The following is a 16471-nucleotide window of genomic DNA, read 5'->3' as shown; positions in this document are numbered from 1 at the left end:
CTGGATGCCAGTTTCTTTTTTGCTCCCTGGTGAGCGGCAGAAAGGGCTGGAAGGTGACGGCCCAAGAACACGGCTGTCCTTTGGGGGAGAGGTGACTCACCAAGGAGGCCCCTGGCGCTGGTGAACACTGTCCTGGAGGCCCCAGGCCCTGAGTCTGGGGGTGGGACATCCCCCTCCTGAGGTGTTGGTGATGCTGCCTGCAGGCGGAGACCTGGGTCTGCCCAGCTTGGCCCCTGATCCCCTGTGTGGCTGTGGGTGAACCATGACCTCTTCTCCCTGACATCAGTCTCTCTGGCAGCCAAACGGGGGGACCAGACCAGAGGCTGAAAATTCAGGATGACGGTCTGGGTGCCTGGTGTAGAAAAGAGACACGAGAGGGGTGGATCTGGGGGATGCTGGGGGCGAGGGCGCAGGTGATGGCAGGAGGGCGGAGGATTAGGGTCCCGGACCCTTGGCTCCTCAGACCCCGGGGGAGGGCACTCAGCCCTCTGGGGACAGGACTCCCGAAGGGGGCCTTGGCACCCCCGGGGACTGCGTCTGTCGGGAGGGGTTGGGATGCTGGGGGCCTGGCCTAGACCCCCAAGCGCATGAGTCTGGTACCAACCGTGACCCCTGAAAGAGATGGAGAGACAGCAAAGTCAAGAGAGAGAAAAAGACAGAGGCAGAGAGAGAAACGGCAAGACAGAGAAAAACAGAGAAAGGGAGGCCCTCCCAAGGAGAGATATTTGAGACAGAAATGAGAGAGAAGGAGAGGCCGAGAGGAGGAGACACATGTTTCCACTCAAAGCTCTTGACTGTTTAAAATAAAGCCGACCCAGCAATCTTCGCCCGCTGACGGTTGGCCGGAGCCCAGGCCCCAGGCAGAGAGTACCCATGGGCCTCCTGGGCCCGCCCGGGGAGACTCCGGGTGCGGCCCCCCTGACAGAGCCTCAGCCCTGGCCCCGGCTCAGGCCTGAGGGGCCTGGGAGAGACCCCCAAGCAGGCAGGACCCCCAAGGCTTCTCCAGACATCCCCCCAGTGTGGCTGCCACCCCTGGAGCCTCTGGGTCTTTCGGGGCTGGAGCAGCCGACCTGCACGGCCGGGAGGACACCCGAGCACAGACGGGCTCGCCTTGGGGCCTGCGTGGCAGGGGAGCCCTGTCTCCAGACGCTCTCCAGGGGCACAGCCCAGCTTCCCGCAGCCCCGGGTTGAGGGCGCGTGGCTGGGGGTGAGCCGTGAGCAGTGGGGACGGTGGAGGGTCTTCAGGAGGAGGAACACGCAGGCGTGGGTCCAGGTCAGCATGCCTGTCCAGACTCATTCAGAGCCCCTCCTCCCCACACACGCGCATTTTGCACTCAGACCCAAGAGCTGATCTGGCCACAGCCCTGGGACCCAGGCAGGAATGAAGCTATTCTAAGAGCTTCAGCTGTGTCTCTTTGCAACCCCACGGACTGTAGCCCACCAGGCTCCTCTGTGCCTGGGATTCTCCAGACAAGAACACTGGAGTGGGTGGCCATGCCCTCCTCCAGGGGATCTTCCCGACCCAGGGATCGAACCCGCATCTCTTAGTCCCTTGCACTGGCAGGCGGGGTCTTTACCACCAGCGTCACGTGGGGGGCCCAGTCTAGGAGCAGGTCCTGTTTGTAGAGAACCCAGCGGGCCCCAGAAGCTGCCAGGCGCTGAACGCCTCCTCTCATTTAATCCGCCCATTCCATGAGGCTGGAGCCGTTACAATGCCCACTTTACAGATCATGAAACTGAGGCTTGGAGGAGTTGACACACTTACTGCCCAAATCTCTTAATTCGTGAAACATGGGATTTGAACCTGGATTTGTCCACCCAGCACCGCCCCACCCCCTGCGGTGTCGGGGAGCTCCTCGCCCTTGGAGGGGGTGCCCTGCACCCTCAGGCCCCGGCTCCCGTCCCTTCCGGAGCTGAGAGAGGCAGCTCTGGGGACAGCTGATCCCCGGTGTTTTGTTCTTGGCACAAAGGCATCCGGATCCAGGCTTAGCGGTGAATGGCGAGGGCCCCCACCCCCCCCCCTCCGCGGGCAGGCCTGGCAGGCTGTGCTGCTGCCTGCCGCCCCACCGCCTGGGAGCCCTGGCTTCCCATTCAGAGCTGCGGCTCAGCCAGCGATAAGTACATCAAAGTGGGGGGATTACAGGCAGCCGTGAGGGGCTGGGGGGGGCTGGGGAGGGGTTGGGGGTCCCCCAGGGGCCTCGGTCCTGTGCGGGGCCTCCTCCTCCTGGCCTCCTGGAGGCCTCAGGGCCACCAGCAGTGCTGGCAGTGAGGGGAGGGCAGGCCAGAGGGGAAGGAACAGCCCAAGGGCACAGTCGGGGGCAGGGCCGGTCACGGATCCAGTCCAGGCGACCCCACTCCCACTCAGGATGTCTTCCGTGAAACACTTTCTCTGTGCTTAAGACACCCGTCCTGGGGCCTCCCCCAGAGAGAGAGAGGCCAAAGGCAGACAGAGCGGAGACACCGGCGGCAGAAGCGGGAGAGGGGCGGTCTCCCGGGGGCACGTGCCCCCGACTGCCCGCGGGGGCGCTGGGGGAGGCCTGGCTCTCGTGGGCAGAGCCTGGTCGGGCAGAAGTGCAGAGGCAGACGGGCCCCCGGTGGATGGAGCACCGGGGAGAGGAGCGTGGGCACCCAGGGCTCCCCAGGGCCTCCTGCAGCCGGGTCTGCCCCAGCCGGTGTGTGCCCTGGGCTTGGGAGTCTTCCCTGCCCTGGGCTCAGGCTCGCCTGGGAGAGAAGGGAGCACGGGTCTCAGTGCGTGAGAACTCGGGGGTCACAGAGGGTGAGGGCAGCGGGGGCGGTGGGCCCTGCGATGCTGCTCTGCTGCGTGACTTCAGGGAGGTAAGCACCCCTCTCTGGGCCCCCTTCTCCTTCAGGGCCCAGAGCCAGGGGACTCTGGCATCCGGTTGGACACTGTGGCTTTGGTGACTGGGGGCCCCCTTCATGGGACCTTTCAGGGACCTGCATTCTTTATCCAGTCCTCCCAGCACAATTACTTCCTCCCCACTTCACAGGTGAGGAAACCGAGGCTCACAGAGGCCTTGGCCAAGGTCGCCCGGCTCCTAAAGAGTTCCAAGCCGCACGACCTCACTCTCGGATGCCAAGCTGTGGGCTGGGACCCTAGCAGGCTGGCCCTGCGCCTGGACGCTTGTGGGGCCCTGTGCCCTCCCCCAGGTGCCAAGGTGGCAGAGGACAGTGCCCACCTGCCCCCTGGCGCAGACTTGGCTGGCACCCCCAGGAATGCTGCTGCATTCCTGTGGCGGGGGCGTGGCTGTCCACAGCCCTGTTTGCCCGAGGCGCTGGTTGCTAAGCTTGCTAAGCGCTGCTCCAGGCGCTGAGTCAGCAGGCCGCCCGTTGCAAGAAGAAGGTGACGGGGTGGGGAGGAAGCCCTGCTTCCCTTGAGGGGTTGGGGTGGAGGGGTGCCCTGGGGTCCAAACCCGGGAGCAGCAGGGAAGTCGGGCTGAGTCCTGCTGAGGAGCTAAGATGCTCTCTGCGGAGAGCTCAGGGCGTGAGGACTTTAGATGGGAGGGGAGGCGATCCTGCTTCGGGGTGCGCCTTCCATGCGCCCGGCGCCGTGCTGGCTGCCTCGATGGGACTCTTATCTCCTATAATAAAGCTGACTCACCATCTTTACCCTCCTTTCTCATCTGGGGAAACTGAGGCGCAGCCGGTCCCTAGTGAAGAAGGGGCAGGGCCTGGCCTGGGACTCAGGGCTGCGGTCAGTGTGCCCCCGGGCCTGGCCTTGTGGGCTTTGAGAGCCCTTTCCCTTCTGGGGCCTCAGTTTCCCCCCTGCCCTGAGGAGGCAGGGAAAGTGGGCCCGCCACGGCCTCTGCAGTATTTGCTCTCCATCAGGGACTCACTTCCCTGCAGGCCTCACCCCCGGCCAGCCTTTGATCTCCTGGTGGTGCCTGCCTCCAGATTCCCTTATCTTTATGGCACTGCCCCGGGCACCACCCCCACCCCCCACTGGCATCCGGAGGGCAGAGGGGGCACTCCTGGGAGAGCCAGCTTGGAGGTGGGGAGAGCCGGGGCTGAGAGGGCTGGGTTTAGTGGGGTCTCGCATTGCCCACTTGGGACAGGGCTGGCAGCTGGCAGGCACTGGGAGCCAGCACGGGGCGGACAGATGCGCAGGGTGGGGCCGGGGTTTCCAGAGGCCAGGCGTTTTGATGGCTGGTTTTGGTGGTTTCTGATAAGAGAAGGAAGGGGTGGTCAAAATCCGTGGGAGACTGGGAGGCGGGCTGAGGGCAGGAGCAGGGTTGGGGGGCAGAGGCGTGGTGGGTCCCGCGCCTAGCGGTCTTTGCCCGAGGCCTTGGCCCAAGTCCAAGGACCTGCTGCCCCCGCCTGCCTCCCCTCTCAGGCAACGATCTGGGGGCTCAGAGCTGGAAGTGGTGGTGTCTGGTGCTTCCTGAGTTGTGCGGGCTGAATTGACAGGCTGGGGTTGTCCCTGTGTGACTGGGAAGGCCCGGCCCTGCCTGCAGACTATCTCTACTCTGAAGCAAGAGCCGCGGCTCCTGCCCTCAGGGAGCTCCTAGTCTTGAGAAAGGGCACGCAGGCCATTCCTGGAGACCCCCATCTGCTGGAGGAGCTGTTGTGCCCTCCCGTGGGGGCAGTTCACAGTCTGAGGGCGGAGGCAGGCAGGCAGGCTGAGAACCAGCAGGCCTGCTTGGGGTCCAGCGCCTTCACCAGGCCGGTTTGGAATCGAAGACAGCAGGCAGGACCCAGAGACACCCCGTCCCTCCGGGATCAGCCTGAGGTCAGGCCCTGGCTGGGAGGGGGTCTCTGTCACACCACTCTGGGGCACAGGTTCAGGCTGTGGCAGGAGGTGCGTCCCTGTGCAAAACAGTTATTACCACCGCTCCTCTGGGCCTGGCGAGACGGGGAGGGTCTATTACAGGGCTGGAGCCGCAGGCAGCCTGCCTCCTTACCCCACCCACCCCACCACGCGCACACAGCTGGGCACAGACGTGCACACACACGCAGACAGACGCGCCGGGTCTGTCCCCGGTCTGTCCTCATCCTCAGCTGCTTCAGTGACCTGAGGGTCGTCACAGCTCTCCCGCCCGCCCCCTTCCTCTGGGACACGTGGATGTGGGCACACACTTGTACACACACTCACACCGGCACACCCACGCTGCCCGGCTCCAACCACCAACCCCCAACTCACACGCATCGTACCCAACACATCCTTGCATTTGAACCTCCGCACAAGTGCACACACGTGTATATGGAGTTGGGGGACTGTGGCAGGGCCCCAGGGACCCCTGTGAGGGTGAAGAGAACATGCACTGCCCCCCAGCAGCATTCTCTGTCTGGGGTGGACCCCCCAAGTCGGCCAGGTGCCAGGCCGGGCCCCCAGCCCGGTGCCCTTGCCTCTTCCCCAAGGAAATGCCATTTTGGCTGGGGAGCGGGGCGGGGTGGGGGGGTTGTCTGTGAGAGGCACGCAGATCTGGCTTCAGTCGCCCTGAAACCTGGCTTCCTCCCCTGCAGAGCAGGGCTGCACACAGTCACGGGGAGGTCGCGGAGGGGGCCGGGGGCCATGAGAAGACCTGGACGAAGGATGATGTGTGTAAAGCGCCCGGGACATCGTGGATGCTCAGCAAACACTGGTTGGGTGGATTGGGGGCAGCGGGAACTCCCTGGAGCGTGGAAGAGAACAGATGCGATCAGGCGTGTTCTGCAAACGTTGCATTCCAGGCCTTGATCTGGGCACTGGGGCCTCAGATTAAAACAAAGTCAAACTGAGCCCTGTTCCTCCCTTCCCGCCAGGTGCTCGCTCGCCCGGCACTGCAGAGGCTGGTTCTGGGTCAACAGTCGATTCCAAGTCAGCGTGGGGTGTGCTGGGAGACGAGATGTAGGGAGAAGCAGCAGGAGGGGAAAGCCTGGGCCACTTCTCAGAGGTGATCTTAGTCAGTGCCTGTCCCTCTTTGGACTCAGTTTCCCCAAATATAAAGTGGGCTTGAAAATGACCAGATCACTGCTGGTTCTGTGCCAGGCACATGGCTAACTAAGCAGAAGGGGTAATGATTCCAGGGTGGTCTCTACCTGGACGGAGGTCCGTGGGCCCTTTCTCCCCTTCTGAGCCTGAGCTGGGGGACGGCTGGGGGTCGGGGATGAGGCTGTCTGTTTCCACAGAGTTCCTGCAGTTTCTTCCCCAGGAGCCCAGTCCCGCAGACCCCAGGTCTCAGGGGCAGGGTGAGGGGCTGGGGCAGACCCTGAAGTGTGCTTGACCGTGCTTGACCAGACGCAGTCAACCCCCTCAACTACGGGGGTGTGCATGTTTCTGGTGACCGCAAATCTGGGGAAGTGTTAGAGGTGTCCTGACCCCTGGAAGCACTTGGTCTAACAGAAGACGCATGGATTTCCTTCTGTGCCCCCCAGCACCCAGTCAGAGGGGGCAGGCAGTACAGCAAACTCACCCTCTGATGAGGTAAGTCTCTCCAGAATGTCAGAGCTGGGAGAACCTCTCTTGAGTCTCCAAGGCTTGGCCTGGAGAGACCCACTCAGGATCCCAAGGGCTGGACTCATGTGGGGAGAGAGGGTGTGTCTCACGGGCACGGGGGCAAACTGCAGCCAGCAGCCCCCTAAAGACCTCCAAAGTCAGGACTGTGCAGACAGCCCTCCAGACCCGCCACCCCCAAGTCTGTGGTCTGGTTCCTGCCCTAGGCTGGGCAGTCGGCAAGTGCAGGTCCTGCCTCCCTTTTACAGGTGGGGAAACTGAGGCCAGAAGGAGGAGGTAGTTTTCAGGCCGTGAGACCTTCAACTGATCTCTGCCAGCCTGTCTTTGCCTCATGCTAGCTCAGTGCCTGGCTCTGAGATAAAGCTCAGCGAATCTCACTGTGATTATTACTAATCATTATTGTTGTAAACCGCCAATGAGGCCCCAAGCGAGGGGGTAGAGGCCCAAGGCTTTGGGAAGGAGGGGATTTTCATTTATTTGGCTGCATGTGGGATCTTATTTCCCAGATCAGGGAATCGAACTGGCGGCCCTGAAGGGGAAGCGCAGAGTCTTAACCACTGGGCCACTAGGGAAGCCCCTGGAGGAGGTGATTTTTAAAGGGGAGGCGTGAGAGGCCTGGGGGGAGCAGCGGCCGGACCAAGGGCAGAAATAGGCACAGCGCGCACCACACCGGAGCGCGGGTCCCGGGCGCGGGTCCTGGGCGCCTGGCCCCTCGTCGCCATCCCCGGGGGCCCTCGTTTCCACGGTGACCGGGCCGCCCCAACCTGGCGCCGACCCCTTTGCGGGGCGCAGAGGCGGTGCCTCCCAGCGGGGAAGGGGGCTCAGGCCGGCTGCACCCGGCCCGCGGCGACCCTCAAAGGCGGCACCCGCGGGGCCGGAATCGGGCTGCGGGGCGCGAGACGGGGCGCGGCGGGACCGGGCTGGGCTTGCCGGGCCCCGAGCCCTCCGCCCCTCCCGCCGGCAGGTGAGCGCCGGCCCCGGGGGGGGCCGGAGCCGACGCTGCCCCCGGCCCGCCCCGCTCCCCGCGCGCCTTCCGGGCCGGCCGGGCTCTCCCGCAGCGCCCGCCTCGCTCCGCTAGCCCCGTCTCCGGCCGCGGGGAGGAGGGAGAGCCCCTGATGGGCAGGGTGGAGGGCTCCAGGGTTGGGGGCGCCTGGGCCCCCAGTCCCGAGGGGGCGGGGGCACTGGTCCGCTTCCTCTTGAGGAATCAGGAGACAAGACTAGAGATTGGATTTTTTTTTCAAATTATGTATTTATTTTTGAATAGGTCACTGAAGCATACGTTGTAACTGCAGTTACACAGGAAGAATACACAGTAAAATAGCCAACCACCACCCAGGTCCACACCAGCCTTCCCGGTTTACACACACACACACTCACACATACACACACTCCTCAAGGCAGGGTTGTGTCCAAGTCCCTAGTCCCCTCACTCAGCACAAGATCCAGCACAATGCATATCAGGGGTCTTGGAGGTTATCTACCCATGTGAGCATGTGTGTGGCCACACACACACACACACACACTCACCATACCCAGAGCTGGCTGGGGGCACCTCAGGGGGTCCAACCAGGAAACATGCAAATGGTGGCAAGTTTGGACAGGTGGCTGAGGCGTGATGAATGAGATGGCAGACAGACAGATGGATGGGCTGGTGGACAGACAGACAGACAGGAGCTGCCAGGAGGTGACTGCCTGGCTGGGAAGGGCTGTCTGGGAAGTGATGGATGGGACACAGAGGACTGAGAGGGACCAGGAGGATGGGGGAAAGAAGGAAGTGGGACAGATAGATGGACAGACAGACTGACAGATGAGGGAGACGGATGAGGGGTTGGGGAGGGGTGGATGGCGGCAGGGCCGAGTGATGAGGGGCCCTGATGAGAGAGGGGACAGGGTCCTGCTGGGGGGCTGCAGTGGCGACGATGCACAGAACTGGTGAGGGTGGACCTTTCACAGCCGGCTGGCTGCAGACAGATGTACAGACAGAGGGGACTGGGGGTGGGCGGGTGGGGGAGGGGAGCAGCTCCTGTCCTGCCCCAGGTGGTCTCTGCCGAGCCCTCTGGAGCTGCATGCCTGGATGGGGGTGTGTGCGTGCGCGCGTTCAGTCATCCGCGGTGCTGGCGGGGCCGTGGCTGTGTTCCCAGCACTGGTCAGTGTGTGTGCGGACTTGTGAGGGCACAGGGCCGGTGGCGGACTCGGGGACAGAGGCCCAAAGTGTGGGCTCCCTGCCTTTCCCTCGGGACTGACAGGGCCCTGCTGGGTTTGTCCAAGGCACGGTGGGCAGGGGGCTTCAGGCAGGGCTTCCGGGGAATGGGGCCTGGTGTGCCTGTCGGTGTTGTGGAGGGGGGGGCAGGGGGGTGAGGGGCTGGGGTCAGGCTTGGAGGTTTTCCGAAAAAAACAGAGCAGCATCCCTCCCTTCCTCCCCGAGTGCCTCCACCAGGTCTGCAGCCAGACTGACAGGACATGGGCAGGGAGTGGCACCTGAAAGGTGCTGTGCCTCCGAAAATGGTGTCAGCGATAAAAATAACCCCGGCTGACATTTGCTGAAGACCCACCGTGTGCCAGGCCGTGTGCCAGAGTTGGTCACACTTTCCGGGCTCCCCCACAAGGTGGGTGTTGTCTTATATTTATCCCCACTTGACTAAGGAGAAAGATGCTCTCACAGGAGGTGGTGGCTGCGGGAAGCCAGCAGGGCACCCTCAGCCCCTCTCCAGCCGCTGCCCTTACCACGTCCGCACAGAGGACCCTGCTTGGCTGGGGGACCCTTAGAACACAGAGCAGGGAGCTGACCAGGCCAGAGAGAGGACGGGAGTGACCTCTGGAGGCCCCTGGGTTAACGCTGGGGGCCACAGAGCCTGATGGGTCCTGGCTTTGCACACTTGAATGACTTGAGCAGTTTCCTTGTCTAATCCTCAGTTTCCTTGTCTGTGAAATGGGAAACATGCTGCTCACAGGGGCTGTTGTGAGGATGACACAGGATAATGTAGGAACAGCACCTGGCAGGTCAGAGCACCTAAGGGCCACAGGAGAGGACCCTGGAGCTCAGGTAGAGCCAGGGGGGCCCCTGGTCACCCCACCTTCAGCAGTGGCAGGACCCCCCCATACACACTTAGTCCCATTGATCCTTGTCTCCGGAATTCAGCCTGGGCCTCTGGGCGTGGCTGAGCGGCAGACAGTAGCCTGGACCATATTCACACCTCTTTAAGAGGGGGAGCCACCGGTACCCCCCAAAGTACCCACGAGGAAAGTGAGGGAGAGACGGAAGTGGCTAGCCAAGATCACACGGTGCAGTGAAGCCACCACATGGACTCCTTCCCTGCACACAGCTGCAGGCCGGCCTGTTGGGGGGACCCCTGGATGGAGGTGGGCTGCATCAGGCCCCCAGGGAGCTGGCGTGCCAGTGAGGGTGGGGGATAGACGACAGGCTAATCCACAATGACATGCAGAGTGCTCAGCAGGAGGGGAGTGAGAAGGGGAAAAGGAAGAACGCAGGGAGGAAGGGAAGTAGGGCGTCCAGGGGTGGGTGGCTCCTGCTGGTTTATGTAGATCAGTCTGGTAAAGGAGGCAGGGAGCCCGCCCTGGAGACTAACTGGGGAGGGAGTGATCCCAGTTAAGGGAGAAGTAGGTGCAAAAGCCCTGGGGCAGGGCTGCCTGATTCCTGTATCCAGGTTCAGTCCCTGCAAAGGTGATGAGGTTCTTGCCTGCAGCTGAGAGCCTCTGAAGGTCAAGAAAAGTGATTAGTGGGGCTTCCTTGGGGATCTGCTTGTTAAGACTCCAGGCTTCCATTGCCTCCACTGCAGGGGGCATGGGTTTGATCCCTGGTTGGGGAAATAAAATCCCACATGGGGAGCGGCCAAAAAAAAAAGAGAGAAAAAAAAGAGGGAAGTGATTCCAGAGAAGGGGCCAGGAGCCAGAGGCCAGGGGCCAGTCTACACGGTCTCTGTGACCTCCAGCAGGTCCTTTCCCCTCGGCGGCCTCAGTTCCCTCCTTTGTAAAATACAGCACTTGGACTTTATTTTTAAGACCATTCTGTGACTCCGTCAAGGGCGGGTGGGAAGGTAGGGGTGGAAAGGGGCGTCCCCCACGGCTTTGAAGACGCTCCTGACCTTGAGCGGGAGCTCTAACCTTCTGAAGCTCTTTGCCCTCCTCTGCAGAAGGGGTAGAATCCTGCTTCTCAGGGCATTTGTGTGTCTCTGAGGTGGCGCTGCAAAGCTCTGAGGTCAGCGCCTGGCCTAGAAGCGGGGCTCAACGGATGGGCTCTGCTTTCCTTGGAGTTTTTAAACACAGGGTGAAGACTGGTCCCCAGAAAAGGGAGGAAGGCCAGCTGTTCAGGGTCAGCGAAGGCTTGTGGGAGCCGGATCTAAACTGGGATTGGGGGTGGGAGAGACTGTGGCCAGGTGGGGGAGAGAAGGCCAAAAGCAATGAGCAGCTTCGGCCGGGAGTCGGGTGTGATGGGAAGGGGGCTCTGAATCCGGGTGGGAGGCGGGCGGAAGATGGGTGCCTGGGAACATTGAGGGGAGAGACATCTCATTCCTCCCCGCCCTGGACTGTGGCCCGACCCTTCCCCACCCCTGATCCAGGCCCCAAGGGCAGGATTTGCAAGGAACCCACTTCAAAGGGTCCCCGGAAGCTTGAGCAAGCCCCAGAGGAAGCAGCGCAGCCTCTAGCCCAGCTCCGGGGGCAGGGGAAACCCTGCTATTATGGGGGGCTTCCTCCCACACTGCCTCCTCTCCAAATGTGGGCGCCCACCTTTAAGTTCCCCTTCCCCAACCTCAAATCACCACACCAGGGGAGCGGAGCTCAGGAACACGTCTGCTCCGCCAAGTTCACCCCAAAACCCTCACCTGAACAGCTGCCCTTCAAGTCTGCTTTGCAGCTGCTGCTGGGGAAGATGTTCCTTTGAGAGAGATGCAACCCTAGTCCTTGCATGTGTGTGCAACGCACAATTTCCTGAGCGCCTGCTGTATGCCAGCTCCACGGGGCATGGCCAGATGGAGTAAAACTGGGCTTCTGTCCCAAATGGAGTCCCTCTGCCTGAAGGGGAGGGAAGGTGAGGAAGTAATTATAACACCGGGTGAAGCTGAGGTTTGTTCCAGGGTGAGATGATTGATTCGCCTGGGAGTGCCCAGCTGGCTTTTCAAAGTGACTTTTGACTGTAAAGGTAAAAGTAACTAAGATTTAATGCTCACTCACCATATGCCAGACACTATGCTAAGGGCTTAATGTGTAATCTCCTTTAATTCCAGCAGCCATCCTGGAGGCTGGAAGCCATTATTATCATGCCCATTTTACAGACGTGGCAGTTGAGATTGTAAGACTTGCCCAAGGCCACACAGTTGGTTAAATGGCAGAATTCAGGTCTGCTGGACCCGTGATTCGGTCATTCACCTACCAGATCTGTCCTGGCCCACACTGCCGGCGAGATGCTCTCCTACATTTGGTGGCCGGGGGGAGGGTGGGGGGCGGGGTGGGATGGGGGGCCTAGTGTCTCTCCTCCTGTGTTGCTCCAAGGCAAGACTTGACGAAGGAAAAGGAGAGGACCTTCCTGGTGGTCCAGTGGTTAAGACTCCACACTCCCAATGCAGGGGGCCCAGGTTCAATCCCTGGTCAGGGAACTAGATCCCACATGCCACAACTAAGACCTGGCACCGCCAAATAAGTGATTTTTAAATAAGTAAATAAATAAAACAAAATGGCTAATTGTAAAAATAGAAGGGACAGGAGTTGCCAAAGTGGAAAGGGCATCTGGGGAGATGATACAGTTTGGACAACAGGAGGCAGATATGAGACCACACGGTGTGTTAAAAAAAGAGCGGCTAGACCGGGCTCTGGGGTGAAACACACTTAGCTGTTTACTTCTACCTCTGTGGTCCTGGCAGTATGACTTTAGGCAGGTAAATTCTTCTCTGAGCCTCAGTTTCTCCACCTGCAAAAGTGGGGACAATATTAACTTCCCCTTCTAGGGATGCTGGGAGGATTAGATGAGTTCACACGGGTAAAAGTGGCTTGGCACATAGTCGGCGTTTGAGAAAATGAGTGCATAGAAGGGAGAGAACTGGTTTAGAGGATCAGCGTCAAACGTGACCGTCTGTGGAGAGACTCCTGTGTCCGGGCACTGTTCTAGCTGGTGCCAGGACTGAGAAGGGCTGTTGGATTCATTCCTCGCCTCTGGGAGCTTACAGTCTAGTCCAGAGACAGTGCAGAGGCTCCGAAGACAAGTAAGAGTTGAGCTGGCTGAGACCAGGGTCCTGGGGGGCATGTAGTAGGGAGTTCCAGGGGGTCGAGGAGAGCCCCATCCCTGGGGGCTTCACTGCAGAGGTGGTCGCTGGATTGGCCTTGGAGACTGCTGCAGGGCGTCATTCCAGGTATCCAGCCGCAGTGGCCCTCTGGGTTCTGAGGAATTCAGCACTTCCAGAGGCAGTGGAGAGAGGTACCTGGGAGACGGCATGCCAGATCTATCTAGGCTGCCTGGGCTAGGACTCCAGTTATTTTCCAACTTACAAAAAAAAAAATCTGTTTGGCTGCACTGGGTCTCAGTTGCAGCACACGGGCTCTTCATTGCATCAGGCAGCCTCTTCCGTTAGCCGTGCAGGCTTAATTGCTCTGCAACACGTGGGATCTTTGTTCTCTGACCAGGGATCAAACCCATGTCCCCTGTGTTGCAAGGCAGATTCTTAGTCACTGGGCCACCAGGGAAGCCCCTGTTTTCCAGCTTTTACAAGCAAGCCTGATCCTTTGCAAAAGGATGCAGGAACAGTGCTTCCCTCATGGGTGAGACTGTGGTTTCAATGTTTACCTTTGTAATCTGGCTGCCCTCAGCACTCCCGTCCCCCAATAAGTCCTAGCAAAGGTGGGCACCTGAGCAGGCTGGTGGGCTGAAATCGGGGATTAGCAGGTGAGACCCCTGCAGCCACATCCACACACTCACACTCACACACACACACTCACACTCCCACACACACACTCACACCCCCCCACACCCCCCACACATTGACACACACTCACTCACACACTCACACACACTCTCACACCCACCCCCCCACACACACTCTCACACCCACACACTCAGACTCTCACACCCACACCCCCCCACACACACTCTCACACCCACACACTCACACTCACACCCCCCCACACACACCCACACACTGACACCCCCCTACACACTCACACACACTCTCACACCCACATACACACACACACCCACACTCTCACACCCACACACACTCACACTCACACATCCCACACACTGACACACACACTCACTCACACTCACACACACACACCCCACACACTCTCACACCCACACACACTCACTCACACACACCCCACACACTGACACACACACTCACACTCACACACACACTCACACACACACACTCACTTGGGCCCCACTTGCCTGTAGCGGAAGCCCTGCTTGCTGCAGTGGCACTCAGGCCCCAGGGCTCTCTGGGGCCTTTATGGGGTAATTCCATCTCCATTAGGGCTTATTATGTCACTATAAATACTGCCTTTCGTGAGCTTTGTAAGACTCACTGAAGAACTCTCCTTCTCAGCACCCAGTCAGCAGAGCGGGAAGGACTCAGGGTCAGACAGGAAGAAAGCAAAGGGCGTGTCGCAGGTGAGTGACTAAAGGCCGAGGTGCCGCGCCACGCCCTCCGGCCGCCGACCGTCCCACCCACAAGCCTCTGCTCCTGTCCTGTGTCACAGATGAGACGCAGCTCTAGGCTCTTAGCCCCCAGCTGGGCACAGCCTCCAGGCACTCAGCTCCCAGCCAGCAGGGCCTGCCTGCAGCCGGCATGAGGGTTCCAGGAAACGTACACATCGCGCACGAGGCCTGAACAGCACCGCAAGGTCTTTCACACACCTTGCCAACCCCTTCCTTCACTCCTCAGTTCATAAGTTCAGCAGAAGTTTGCTGGATTCTAACTATGTGTCAGATGCTCTTTCCCACAAACTTCCCTGCCCTCTTGGACAGTATCTTCTGGAGGCACACCCAGCATACAGAGCCTGCAGTGGTGTACAACACAACATGTACAGTCTTACAACATACCGGAAACCTTACACTCACCATGCAATGTCCATAACCCAGAGGTCCAACACAACTGCAAAACCCTTATGCATACCATGTACTACAACACGCACACACATACACGCACACACACACACCCCTCACTGGCATTCCCAGGGCCCTGTGCACACCTCCCGCCCCCTCCCCTCAGCCACAGAAGCTGCTTCCTCTGGCTGAACCACGTGTAACCATAATAACAGCTGAGATTTAAGAAGCGCCTTCCGTTGTCCTGGCCTCTGAGGTTAACGTGCACAGTCATTTTCATCTTCATAATAACCCTCTGAAGTAGGTTCATACATCTTCCAGATGAGCAAACAGAGCCTGCAAGAAGTGAAATGTCCAAAAACTCATAGACTGACTCCACAGGTTACGTTCCCAACCTCTGCCAAGTACGACATGCTCACAGTCACATGTAAATCCTCTCTTGTCCACACATGCTTTCACACACACACACACACATCCACATACTCTCACGGACACTTGCGCACTCACGCGCTCTCAGAGGACAAGACTCTCCTCCCATTATCTTGGTCAAAGGCTTTAATTATACTGCCCCTACACCTGTAATTAATCCCTCCCCCCTTTTCCTGGGGAGATGTCTGAACCCGCTTCCCAAGGGCGGGTGCCAAGGCCGAAAGACCGAGATGTCCACATCTGGCAGGGAGGACCCAGGAACCAGAGTAGCCCAGTGTGGCTATTGGGTGAGAAGGTCTAGGGGGTCAAGAAGAGGATGGGGTGAGAGGGGAGGTGGGCAGAGGGGGCGGTGGTTTCCAGGAAGCCAGGCCCGCTACAGCAGCTCCTCCCGGGCTGGGCTGGCCACGTGGCGGGTTGGGCAACGGGCAGTGGTGGGTGGACAGGTAGTCAGGCAGGAGAGAGGACACTTCCCGTTTGTTTCACTAATGCCAGGCACTTCTGTCAGGAGGGGTGATGAGCTCACATCTAGGAACCTTTGGAGAGAGGCTCCTTGAAGGAGCAGGTGGGAAGCCAGTGTCCTCCAAAGTGTTAAAACGGACCAACTGATTCTACCATTCCACGGCCGGTGGGGAGGGGTGCTCTGCACGGCAGCCTCCAGGCCACCCTTTCCCAGCATGGACAGTAGTTAAAGCAGAGACTGGGTTGGTTTAGTTGCTAAGTCGTGTCCGACTTTTGCGACCCCATGGGCTGTAGCCCACCAGGCTCCTCTATCCATGGGATTTTCCAGCCAAGAATACTGGAGTGGATTGCCATTTCCTTCTCCAGGGGATCTTCCCAACTCAGGAATCAAACCCAGTTCTCCTGCATTGCAGGCAGATTCTTTACCGACTGAGCTATGAGGGAAGTCCATAAACCCAGATTAAAATCCTCACTTCTCTACCTTTGAGCTGTGCAACCTTTGGGCATATTGTTTAGGCTGTTGCAGCCTTAGTTTACTCCTCTTGTTCAGTCGCAAAGTCTTGTCCAACTCTTTGAGACCCCAGGGACTGCAGCAAGCCAAGCTTCCCTGTCACTCACCATCTCCTGGAGCTTGCTCAAATTCATGTCCATCGAGTCGATGATGCCATCCAACCATCTCATCCTCTGTCATCCCCTTGACCTTCTGCCTTCAAGCTTTCCTAGCATCAGGATCTTTACCAAAGAGTTGGCTCTTCGCATCAGGGGGGTCAAAGTATTGGAGCTTCAGCTTCAGCATCAGTCCTTCCAATGAATATTAAGGGTTTGACCTCTTTGCTGCCCAAGGGGTTCTCAAGACTCTTCTCCAACACCACAGTTCAAAAGCATCAATTCTTCATTGCTCAGCCTTCTTTGTGGTCCATCTCTCACACCCATACGTGACTACTGGAAAAACCATACCTTTGACTATACGGACAGGGATAATGATATCTACCTCCCACGGGAGAATTAAGTGATACGCATGTCTGACTCGTCCTTAGACGCGGATGCACTCAGATTCCTGAATTCTTAGAGGCGCCTGA

This window comes from Cervus canadensis, chromosome 24 (assembly GCF_019320065.1).
Source record: "Cervus canadensis isolate Bull #8, Minnesota chromosome 24, ASM1932006v1, whole genome shotgun sequence".
Taxonomy (NCBI): Eukaryota; Metazoa; Chordata; class Mammalia; order Artiodactyla; family Cervidae; genus Cervus; species Cervus canadensis.
Note: the sequence above shows the minus strand (reverse complement) of the source record.